General features: G+C 43.6%; 1 long non-coding RNA gene across 2 annotated transcripts; it reads right to left on the reverse strand.

Moving 5' to 3' along the window:
• Window positions 1-9,879: 9,879 nt before the first annotated feature.
• Window positions 9,880-11,288, reverse strand: LOC113096710 (uncharacterized). 2 transcript variants are annotated; one of them, XR_003288568.1, is made up of 3 exons: window positions 11,224-11,288; window positions 10,743-10,858; window positions 9,880-9,927 (listed from the first exon to the last, which is right to left on the reverse strand). It is a non-coding gene; the product is annotated as an uncharacterized LOC113096710 (long non-coding RNA). The 2 variants fall into 2 exon arrangements; XR_003288567.1 differs by having other exon boundaries at window positions 9,891-9,937.
• Window positions 11,289-13,124: the final 1,836 nt, after the last annotated feature.

Raw genomic sequence — 13,124 nt, forward strand, 5'->3', positions numbered from 1 at the left:
CGCCACCCCAGGAGGGATGAAGACCATCTCTTTTAAACAGGTCAGGTCTGCCCCAAAAGCTCGTCCAATTGTCTATGAAACCTATGTTATTCTGTGGGCACCATTTAGACATCCAGCCATTGAGTGATGACAATCTGCTATGCTTCTCGTCACCACGGTAAGCAGGGAGGGGACCAGAGCATATTACAGTGTCTGACATCGTGCTTGCAAGTTTACACACCTCTTTAAAGTTATTTTTAGTGATCTCCGACTGGCAAAGTCGAACATCATTAGCGCCGGCATGAATAACAATCTTACTGTATTTACGTTTAGCATTAGCCAGCACTTTTAAATTTGCCAAGATGTCAGGCGCTCTGGCTCCCGGTAAACATTTGACTATGGTGGCTGGTGTCTCTATATTCACGTTCCATCAGGTTTCTCAGTGGGTGCATCACTGAGTGGGGAGAACCTGTTTAATGTTTGGATCGGAACAGAAGAGCGGTGTTTTGACCCACGACTACGCTACCTCACCGTCACCCAGTTGCCCTGCTGCAGGGGCTCTGCTGGAACCAGACAATGTACAGGAGTCCCTGAGCTAGACGCATCCAAAGCCGTATCTAGAGCCCTAACATTCTTACTGTCCTCAATTAAAGTTTGGATGCGTGTCTCTAATTCTGAAATCTTCTCTGTCAGCCTAACTATTTCCCTGCATTTATCACATGTGAATCCCTCATCAGCGACAGAGATAGATAAACTGTACATGTGGCAAGAGGTGCAAATAACAATTGCAAGAGAAGCCATTACTCACCGTGCTTGATGAAATATTCTTACTGCGGTTGTTTGATGAACTTGTGGAAAACTGCAGCGTGAGAGAGGAGAGGAGAGGAGAAAAGAAAACGCTAATGACAAGCTAAAGAGTTCTAACGCTTTGCAGGTGTACTGCAGTCACAGAAGAGTGAAGATCAAAGTACTGAATAAAAGTACTCACGGATGCCTCCATCCCGGCCAGTAGAAACACCTCCGCAATAATGACACAGTCCTCTCCTGTCCTTGATGTCCCACCTGAGCATGATAGGCCCGCAGCAGAGGTTGGATCTGACTTCCCGGTACCACCACCTGGTGCACCTCGTCATGGGTCACCGGATCATGGACAGACCGACAAACTACTCCCTCTCTCTGACCGAGCCTCTCCCACTGTCCAAGGATCTCACTGTTTATGTCTGAGCTCGTCTCTCCACCCCTCCGGGTAGACACCCTTGCTCCAGGTAGGCCCGAACTGCTGCCAGATCACGGTCCGCCTCCTGCAGCCCCCTCCACCGTTGAGGGTCCCAGCCCCAGCTTGTGGCACTCTCTTCCATATCGGTCCCGGGAGCCTCCACCGCTCTCACCATTAGTTCTCCGCCCACCTCAGGGTAGGACACCGTTTGTTGACCACCAACAGCAAACGCAGGGAGTCGGGAGAGTACGTCGGCGTTTGTATGTTCTCGGGCCGGCCGATACTGTAGTTGGTAGTCGTAGTTGGCTAATTGGACACATGGCCCACTTAAGGGCCAACAGCTCGATCTTAAGGGAACTATAGTTGGCGTCATTCTGTTCTGCTGGATGGAGACTCCGACTCCGATAACCCTTTCCACTCCCTGTTGCCGTTGGGCGAGCACTGCTCCCAACCCAAAGTTACTCACATCCGTATACAGGATGAAGGGCTGGGTGAAGTCTGCATAGGCCAAGATGGGGGCCTGCAACAATTCTTGCTTGAGCGTCTGGAAGGCGGCATCACAAGCAGAGTCCCAAGCAACAACGGGGGACCCTCGACCTCGAGAATGTCCAGTGCCCACGAGCAGTTGGTTTATGGGTCTGGCAATCTTGGAGAAGTCTTTAATAAAGCGCCTGTAATAACCCACAAAACCCAAAAAGGCCCTTACTTGCCGGGCAGTCTTTGGGGGTTCCCACTTCTGAACAGCTGACACCTTTTCTGGATCCAGAGAGGCTCCAGCAGCGCTTACACGATGGCCCAAGAATTTTACCTCTTTACGGAATAGCTAGCACTTATCCGGCTGCAGCTTAAGTCCATACCTCTCCATGGCCCTGAACACTTGTTCTAGATGTTTTAAATGGGAAGAAAAGTCTGGGGAATAGACAATGACGTCGTCTAAATAGACTAATGCAGTATCCACCAGTTGCCCACCCAGGCACCACTGCATCAGCTGCTGGAAGGTGGCTGGGGAGATACAAAGGCCAAATGCCATCCCATCCCATTCGAATAGCCCAAAGGGGGTAGTAAAAGCAGTCTTTTCCCGATCCTCCTCTGCTACCCGAACCTGCCAATACCCACTGGCCAGATCCAGTGTCGAGTACCACGCTGCCTGGGTCAGTCCAGTGAGATAATCTTCTATCCGTGGCAGCAGGAAAGCATCTTTCTTGGTTACCTTGTTTAACATTCTGTAATCGACACAGAGTCTCCAGGCCCCAGTCTTCTTCCGTACCAAGACTATCGGCGCGGCCCACGGGCTGCTAATCTCATGGATGATTCCTTTCTCCAACATCCCCTGCATCAGGGTATGGACCTCCGAGTAGAGTGTTGTTGGGACAGGACAATACCGCTCTCGTCTTGGTATCACATCACCCGTGGGGATCTGGTGCGTCACGATATCGGTACAACCATAGTCCTCATCATGGGTGGCGAACACATGTTGCCACTGAACCAAGAAATCCCGGAGCTGGCACTGTTGGCCCTTCTCCAATCCTTCCCCACGCAGAGGTTCCCCCGCCATGTGGGCCGGCATCTCCTCTCCAGATGGGCCTGCCCTTTGCTCCAGCCGTACGGTGTCCACCTCGACTACCGTGGGGCTTACTTGACTGAAATGAACCTCTTCGCCTTCTCTCACTTGCTGGGGGCTCACCGAGGTAACTCAGGCCAACCGCTGGTGGCGATACAAGTTGACTGGATAGGGGTTCCTGTTCTGTACTCTTACAGCAACTCGTCCCTGATGGGCTACAGCGAGTCCTCGGGCCACCTCAACAGTCTGACAATCCCCATGGGGCTCCACAAGGACCCAGCTCTCGGGCCCATGAGAGCGTGCCGGCAACCGGGCCCAAACAACAGCTTCACTTCGTGCTGGTATGGACAGAGCGTAGTGACAGGCCACATGTCCGGTATCCTCACGGTCCCTCTGAGTGCTAGCAGCTTGGATCCTTCGGCAGTCTGTAATAATACGTTCCCATTCCTGCCTCTCCCCTGTCGGGGATGCCTGAGCGGGTTTAAACTGGAACAATTCCTCCCAGCAATCCAAAATGACATTCCTGCCTAATAAGGCACGATGGGCCCCCAGACAATGGTCCCGGACGACAACAACTCCCTTCTGCTGCACACTGACGCCTCGGATCTTGAAATCATTAACCTGGACCTCCACAACTGGGCAATGCCCAACCAAGCTGTCTCGAGGGGCAGGCAGAGGGGGAGGGTCGATGAAAGGGGTCCCGACCACTTGACCCACAGTGGCCGGCAACTCTAAAAACCCCCTTGCGAGCCGTGTCGGGAGCTACATTGGCAACTAATATGCCCCGACTCTCCAGAAATGTTGCAGATGGGTCGACCTTGGCCATCCCACTGGAACCTGGGACCAGTTAAGCGAGCAGGGCGACGTCCTGTGTCCCGATTGCCATCCGAGTAGGACCGCTCCCGAGGCAAGGGCCTTCGCCGAAGCTCTTCAAGAAGGTTCTTAGACATTTCAGACATTTGCTCCCGAACATCTCTCATCAATTCGGTGCATAGTGTCTGCCTCCCATCTGTCACTTCAGGTGGAATGGGGACACCAGTTCCACTGGTGGCCATACAAACCGAGGGATCGGCTGTCTCGGCATGATCTATCTCGAAAGCCAAAGCCTCTCGACACAAGTCCTCAAATGACAATGCTGGATCTTGGCGAAGCTGTGAACATAGATTCTGGCGAACGGGCCCTTCTCGGAGTCCCATAAGAAATTTGTCTCTTAACAAAGTCTCCTCCATTCCCAGACCGTGTTCTTGTCTCCCCTTCAATCGAGTAACTGCTCTCGGAGTTGTAAGGAAAAGGCCCGCAGGGTCTGCCTGGGCCCCGGTCTACAATTGAAGAACTGAGCTCGAAGGGTAGCTACAGGTGTGGCATCTCCATACTGTGCGGCCAGGAAATCAAAGACAGCCCTTGCAGTAGCCCGTGCCTCTCCAGAGGCGGCTTGGACCTCCCTCTTGGCCTCACCTTCAAGTGAGCGCAGAATAAACTGCAACTTCTGTGATTCGCTCAGGCCCTGTAATTCTGCCAGATACTCTATCTGGGCCTTCCACTCCGATAGGCTCAGGTTCAGATCCCAATCCTCCAAACTTTTGGGCCCAAGGGGAACCCATAAAAACAGGCATGAATTGGGGCCGACCCCCTGGCACATCTTCATCCGCCATTGGGAAATCTCTGGCTACTCAGACTTGAGGGACAAACCCTGCCCACTACGCCAAAAGTTGTCACAGGCCAGAGTGGCCGACCCACCACCACCCCTAATGGCGTGTCACCTCAAGGAGCAAACCAGTCAAAAAAGGCAGGACAACGAAGTTAAAAGAATAAAAGTCTTTGTTTTATTAGGTTTAGAACAAGAATATTACAGAGGGCAATCGTCGTAGCTTCTCTAGGCTCCAAGTGAGAGGGACAGGTAGGGTGTAATGGTTCCTCTTCAGTGAATGCTGGACTCTAGACAGATGGTCGCTAAAGCAGCAGAGCTTCACAACGGAACAAACTGGACCAAGTAAATCCACGACCAACAGGGGTCCAGGCAGAGAAGAGGTTAATAGTATTTCACCAGCGCAACTGTACACTCACAGGGCTCAGGCAGAGAAGAGGTTATGTATCTCACCAGCGTAGATGTACACTCACAAGGCTCAGACAGAGAGGAGGTTACGTATCCCACCAGTGCAGCTGTACACTCACAAGGCTCCGGCAGAGAAGAGGTTATGTATCTCACCAGCGTAGCTGTACACTCACAGGGCTCAGGCAGAGAAGAGGTTAATAGTATCTCACCAGCGTAGCTGTACACTCACAGGGCTCAGGCAGAGAAGAGGTTATGCATCTCACCAGCGTAGCTGTACACTCACAGGGCTCAGGCAGAGAAGAGACTAGAAAACCTCTCTGTATAACACCTCTTCGATAGACAGAGTAATTTAAACATAGCTCAGTGGCCCCAGCATGGGAGAAAGTGATCAGCGGTGATTTGGAGTGAAAAGCAAAAACCACACATCCACACTCACAGAAATTCACCAGAATACTGCAAGTAATCACTCGTGCTCACTTAAACATTTGGACTGCAAAATTGAACAGACTCACGATGCACCCAAAGCATTCCTCTCACCATCCATCTGGCATTTCCTTCCCAATGGATCGAATAAGCAGGGGCTGCACACAAGTCAGTTTAACACTGTTGTTCACTGGCTTCGAAGGAATCAAAGAGGTTTTAGTTAATTTCAAGTTTTCAGACACATGACTCAGCCTCCACAGCAGAATGGCAGATCTTCATCTTCTCTTTAGAAATACAAAGGTGTTACTTAACTGTCCAATGTCGCCACGGTAATCATCAGAAGCCAATAAGGAGAAGAGTTGTAGCTCAGTCAAACTCACAGCGTGTTTTCCCACAATCCTCGTTATTCATTTAAAGAATATATAGCTCTTCCCCCACTTGAACTGTTAGAAGTCTTCACAAACTCTGCTCCATTGCCTGTATTCTTCTGAGTCCACAACGGCCCCCTGTGCCCCTTCTCTCATTCAGAATGGCTTTTATAACCCTCTCTCCTAATACGTGTCCCAATCACAGATCATATTCCCACGCATCGCCACCTGATGTGAGTTTCCTCATCAAGCTTCGCCCGCTGTCATGATCTTCTCATAGGGAACTGGAACCATTCTGGTGTTCTGCTGTCATTGTTCTCCAGGGGAACGTATCCCAAAAAGAAAAAGTTCCGCCAGGGCGCTTGTCACTCTGTGACATCTAGATTTTAAAATATGGCTTATTACTTACAAAGCCCTGAATGGTTTAGCACCTCAGTATTTGAATTAGCTCCTTTTACATTATAATCCTCTACGTCCGCTACGTTCTCAAAACTCAGGCAATTTGATAATACCTAGAATATCAAATTCAACTGCAGGAGGCAGATCCTTCCCTATTTGGCGCCTAAACTCTGGAATAACCTACCTAACATTGTTCAGGAGGCAGACACACTCTTGCAGTTTAAATCTAGATTAAAGACCCATCTCTTTAACCTGACATACACATAACATACTAATATGCTTTTAATATCCAAATCAGTTAATGGATTTTTATGCTGCATTAATTAGGTAAACCGGAACCGGAAACACTTCCCATAACACCCGATGTACTTGCTACATCATTACAAGAATGGCATCTACGCTAATATTAGTCTGTTTCTCTCTTATTCCGAGGTCACCGTAGCCACCAGATCCAGTCTGTGTCCAGATCAGAGGGTCACTGCTGTCACCTGGATCCAGTACGTATCCAGACCAGATGGTGGATCAGCACCTAGAAAGGACCTATACTGCCCTGAAAGACAGCGGAGACCAGGACAACTAGAGCCCCAGATACAGATCCCCTGTAATGACCTTGTCTCAGAGGACCACTAGGACAAGACCACAGGAAACAGATGATTCTTCTGCACAATCTGACTTTGCTGCAGCCTGGAATTGAACTACTGGCTTCATCTGGTCAGAGGAGAACTGGCCCCCCAACTGAGCCTGGTTTCTCCCAAGGTTTTTTTCTCCATTCTGTCACCGATGGAGTTTCGGTTCCTTGCCGCATGTCACTTCTGGCTTGCTTAGTTGGGGTCACTTCATCTACAGCGATATCGTTGACTTGATTTGCAAATAAATGCACAGACACTATTTAAACTGAACAGAGATGACATCACTGAATTCAATGATGAACTGCCTTTAACTGTCATTTTGCATTATTGAGACACTGTTTTGAAGTAGTGTTTTTTCTCTATATCCTATTGTTACATTATTAAATGAAACCCCTAGAGTAACCTACAAGCTTTATTGTAGTCCCAAAAGAAGCAGCATCCACCAATCAGTTCAAGGAATACAAGGAAAACAGAGAGAATGGAACTAAATAGAGATCCACGTTAAAGTGAGGAGAAAGTGAAAGTCAGGGCTCTGGAGTCTGATGTTGCAGCTGTAAACATCCTCTGCTGCTTCGGTCTTGATTCTTAAGGAGGTAAGAGTCACTTTTGAACTCACTGATTCACAGCCATGAGGCTCTTGTCAGAATGTCTACTTATAAAAAGTTTTCTTTTTATTATTATTATTTTATACAAAAAAAAATCAATCAATTTATTATTAATAATAATACTATTAATAATAATAAAAACTAAATAATTAAATATATTTAAACATATACAAGGGAATATATAAAGGCACTGTAAGAGTTATGAAAACATACAGACATGGCCTTCTTGACCGTGTTTAGTCAGTGCATATCATTTTTTTAACTAAAAAAGCTTAGAAAATGTTTAGAAAACACTTTAACTGACACTGTACAGCAGTGCATCAATGTTTTTTTGAAAAATAAAGCAATGATGTTTAGTACAAGATAAGATCACACATATATTCATCATCATTTAAATATCTTGAAAAAATAAAGAGCAATGGTAAAGACATGTGAAACAGCACATTGTTTGAATTTCAAACATAATGCATGCATTATCTACATACAGATTTACATTATCTGATCTAATAACAAACATCTTTAAATAGCCAGTGTGTCTTTACCTGGCAGGAAGATCGTACTTCTTGGGAAAACCGGAGATGGAAAAAGCAGCGCTGGAAACACAATCCTTGGAATAAATATTTTCACCCCTGATGCTTCACCAAATTCAGTTACAGTTCGATCTATGAGAGGAGAGAGGAAGGTTTATGGACAGAAGATCACAGTTATCGACACTCCTGGACTCTTTGACACAGACCGAGATGATGAGTCCATCAGATCTGAGATCATTAGATCCATTATTAATTGTGCTCCAGGCGTTGATGCCTTGTTCTAAAAGTTGAAAGGTACACAAGACACAAAAGAGAGATTGTGATTGAAATAAGAAAGTATTGTGGTGAGGAAGCCTTTAAACATGCAGTGGTTTTATTCACTCACGGTGAAGATGTAGAGGGTCAAACCATCGAAGAATTTGTTCAGAAAAGTCCACAGCTGCAGGAGCTTGTTGACAGATGTGGAGGTCGCTGTCACGTCATTGACAGTAAATACTGGAGAAAATGTCTCCATTGCCCCTACACTCTAAAAATGGCTGGGTTAAAAATAACCCAATTGGCAACCCAGCACTGGGTAAATATTGGACAGAACACGTGCTGGGTTAAAGTAACCCAGCATGCTGGTTTACACATTTTAACCCAGCATGCTGGGTTATTGAGAAAACCCAAGATAGAGTCATTTTTACCATTTGTGGGTTTGCATTTTTATTATTCTGGGTTATTCTTGCTGGGTTATTCTCATAATTTCACTTTTACTTAACAAAGCAATCATGGATTAATAAATAATGAAGAATACAGGTTATTTAGACTGTTAAAAATATTTTTAATGCCATCTGACATTCAAAAACTTGTACCAATGACAAACAACATGGAATTTTCCCTTCTTTTGTTTCCAGCAAATGCAAAATAAATAATTAAAATAAAAATCACAGAATTACAGTTGCAATAAATAATATTTTTTTTTCTGAATGACCTGTGTCTAGCTGTTTAACTATTACATTTTGACATATTTAGCTATTTAAATACACAGTGAAATGACATTAACAATTAACATTCTTTAAATTTAAAGATGTCCTTAAATTTATATCAAGTATATAAAGACTCCTATGTAGGTAGATGTGCACTGCTTAGTGTAGTTCAACATATAGTTCACCCAAAAATGAAAATTATGTCATTTATTACTCAACTTCATGTTGTTACAAACCCGTAAGACCTTCGTTCATCTTCAGAAGACAAGTTAAGATATTTTCGATGATATTCGAGAGATTTCAGACCAGGGTGAATAATTAACAATTTTCATTTTTGGGTGTACTATTGTCAAACACTTAAGCTCTGAAGCAAAGATCTACACCTGAGAGCAGTGTAGTCTGCTATAGAGCCTGTCTATGGAAGGACAATTTTCAAAAGGAATTGCAAATTATATTTTCAATTGTGTTTTCCACATGTGGCAAATTGTGACATAATCCAAACACAATTGCAAATCTTGAACAAAAACACTGAACAAAAATTACTTGATGCATTCATGAATGCACAGTGACTGCCAAATTTCAAATAGAAAAGCAAAGTCCATTTGCAGCTGTATTTTCCATGTATTATGAGTAATAAGCCTGTCATATTAATCAAATACTGCATCATAGCAGCTTTACAGTATTAAATAGGAAAATAGTGTGTAATAATGCAAAGAGACAAAAGTAAACACTCAGTTTTCAGTTGAAGTCAGTTCATCATTGATTCAGTGATGTATCGTCCCTCTGTACAATCAAGTCGATGATATCGCTTGATATTAATTGTCTCAAACTAAGGAAAACCAAGGAACCAAAACTCCATCGGTGACAGAATGGAGAAAAAAACCTTGGGAGAAACCAGGCTCAGTTGGGGGTCAGTTCTCCTCTGACAAGACGAAACCAGTAGTTCAATTCCAGGCTGCAGCAAAGTCAGATTGTGCAGAAGAATCATCTGTTTCCTGTGGTCTTGTCCTGGTGGTCCTCTGAGACAAGGTATTTACAGGGGATCTGTATCTGGGGCTCTAGTTGTCCTGGTCTCCGCTGTCTTTCAGGGATGTAGAGGTCCTTTCTAGGTGCTGATCCACCATCTGGTCTGGATACGTACTGGATACGGGTGACTGCAGTGACCCTCTGATCTGGACACAGACTGGATCTCGTGGCTACGGTGACCTCGGAATAAGAGAGAAACAGACTAATGTTAGCATAGATGCAACATAAGAACAAGTACATGAGGTTTTATGAATTACCACGTCTGTTTTTTCACTGTTTCGCACATGTTACCTGAGAAAACACAAATGGAATCACAATTACTGTAGCATCTGAATTTAAAATGCCTCACATTGAAAGCTGTCAATTTTTGTCAGTGGTGGGACCATACTATGGAGAGTGTTTGTATTGGGAGGTGACGTCACTAAAAGACAATTGTGCCAAATGCTTTGAACAATGGAGGTTAAGGCACTACTTAAGGCATCTGCCGCTCCGAGAGATGTGTGATAAAGAACAGACAGTGCAACCCGGATCTCCCTATATTCTTGGCACCTCACACAATAAATAATTCTGTCATTTTTACCCCAAATGCAGCTACTATCCCCTGCTAACAGTTAGAGCCACATGGTACTATTGGTCAATATTCACCATTAACCAAATGCTTTTCACCTGAGGAATAAAATATAAGGTAAGATGCAAATAAGTAAATAAGAGTAGAACTGCAATGTTGTTTTGCTGACGTGCATCAGAGTGCAAACAGTGAGAGATTTGGGGTAAAAACTACAGAATATATCCCAATAAAAAACACGCCCCATAGTATAGTCCCACACTTGACACAAAATGACAGCTTTCTGTGTAAAGCATCTGAAATTCAAATGCTTTTTAATTGCATCTGGACTATGTCACAATGTATGCATCCACATGTGGAAAAATGCAATTAAATATACAATTTGCAATTCCTTTTGAAAATAGTCCAGAATATCCTTACCTGTCCATTGATTATGATAATGCCTAAGAGATCTGCTGGCATTTTTAAATCGCCACAACAATTGGATGGGGTTTTGTGGACTCTGTTCGGTTAAGGAATTCCAGGTTTGTTCAGACCTTTAAAATAAATTAAAAAAAAAAGTTCAATTAACTGTGTGAAGTTAATCATGAAATTGACCAATCATGATTATTTGTGATATTCACCTATGAGTTGGTCTACAGAAGCAGAATATGATATAGTGATTGGCTGAAAGGTGTGCTTTCAAACTGTCTAATCAATGGGATGTTCCAGTCATTATACATCACAGTTTTATGTTAATATGCTGGCTATATCAAACACACACAGTCACTGGCACAGATAAGGGAGATCACACTGCATGCGCGCACAGACATTTCTATGACAAGTAACGTAGGTAACTTACTGTGTTACTCCGCAGCTTTAAAACAGTCCATATAACGTTAGTTGATAAACACGAACTTACCTTTAGACGCCTCAATAAGACTGCATTTGACGAGTTTTTCTCTCACAAATGTATCCATGTGCTTTTCTGACAGGAAAAAAACACATTTTGAATTATAATTTGTATGTAAAAATACTTTATAAACCACACAAGCATCAAATCACCTCACTAACGCGGCCCTCGCTGTGCGTGCGCGCACTTTGAAGAGACGCCGATTCTTTTCCGGGAATCACTTTGTTCGAGAATTACTGTCTGAACCGGTTTATTTGAACCGGATCGTCGGTTCTTTTAGACCTGCGGTCCGACTATTAATCGTACGTAATTGTATGATTTACATGTCGATATGGACAACTGCAGGCGTTTACATTAGAGCAGAAAGTCGTATTCGCTTTTTGAACTCATTTCACTCACTTAAATGTTAAATTCGTTTTTCAGTGTCAGAAACAACTTTTTCCTCTATTTTCACAGGTATTCGCATATTTCAGCCATCTGTAACTGTCTGAAACTTAATAAAACTGTATTAATCTGTCGTCTCAGATACCTTAACACGATTATGCGAGTCACGTAACGTAGGTTGGCCGTTTGAGGTAAACTGTTCATCATTTAACGTAAATAATGTTGGCCTGTAGAAGTTTAACAGTATTGTAGCCGCAAAAAGGTTATAATTCTGCCAACTTAAAATAATTATTAATGAAAACATTAAATAAACTTACCTTAAAACAGTTGAAAGCTGTGTCTTTGCCCCGTTGTTCTTCCAAAATGACAGTTGGGGAGCGATTTAAACATCTTCAAGGCGCCTTAAATAACCCAGCGCTGGCCTGAAACAACCCAGCGACGCAACCCAGCAGGTTTAACCCAACACCTGGTAAACTGAAACTACCCAAAAGTGTTTAAAAATAAATAAAATAACCCAACAAAATGACCCAACAGACTCAACCCAGCATTTTGGGTTAAAAAATAACCCAGCAGTATTTAGAGTGTATAGCTGTGGGTTCAAAAGCAACAGGGTCCAGCTTCAAAATCTACTAGATACCATAAATGAAATGTTTAATGAGAACGACCGCTATACCAATGAGATACCAATGATTATTCAAGAGAAGGCATATCATTTCATTAAAAACATTGTTTTAATAAGTGAAAGATGATTAGTCTAATTATTTATGCTCTCCATAGGTATCGCAATGTTTTCTGCAAGTTATAGCTTTGCAACTTGAGTGTTTGTATTTTTGAATTCGGTCTAGTTTTGTCATGATCCTGCCCTGACAGTCTTGTCTGTAGTGTCTTTGTTCAATGTGTCTTTGTTTATTTTGTGCCTGAGCACATGGTTGTGTCTCTTGTGTCTACCACGTGCTCCTCTTGTCCCACCTCCTTGTTTTCCCTGGTCACGCCCTCTTGTTTAGTCCCTATTAGTCAGAGTGTTGTCACCTGTTTCTCATGTCTCTGTATGCTCTTATCGTGATCATTTCCCTCCTGTGTTTGCCGGTTCGTTTTGTGTGTGAGTTAGTGTCTGCTTAGCGTGCTAGCTGTTCTAAACTAATAGCGTTTTTCCCTTGTCAGTTTAAGTCTGGTATTTGTTAGTTTAAGTTTATCTTGTCACTGTTTATTCTAGTTTAAGTGTTTCTTTTTGTTTGGATCTCACTTTTAATTTGACTTAAGTTTGACTTGTTCTTTAAAGGATTTATTTTCCCCTTTTGAGTTATTTTCTTGGTTAGTCTTCCAGTTATTTCTAGAACTTTGTTTTGTATTTGTTTCTTTACCTTTTTAGTTTACTTTGGTTATTTCCCTAGTTAATCTGGTTTCTAGGTCATAGCACCCTTGTCTGATTTTTGCCCTTGTATTATTATTATTATTATTATTATAGTTGTTGTTCTCATGTTGTCTTAAGTCTTGTCTAGTGTTTTGTGAGTTCTGTCTGTTCCTGT

Source organism: Carassius auratus, unplaced genomic scaffold, assembly GCF_003368295.1.
Source record: "Carassius auratus strain Wakin unplaced genomic scaffold, ASM336829v1 scaf_tig00216016, whole genome shotgun sequence".
In the NCBI taxonomy this organism is placed as follows: domain Eukaryota; kingdom Metazoa; phylum Chordata; class Actinopteri; order Cypriniformes; family Cyprinidae; genus Carassius; species Carassius auratus.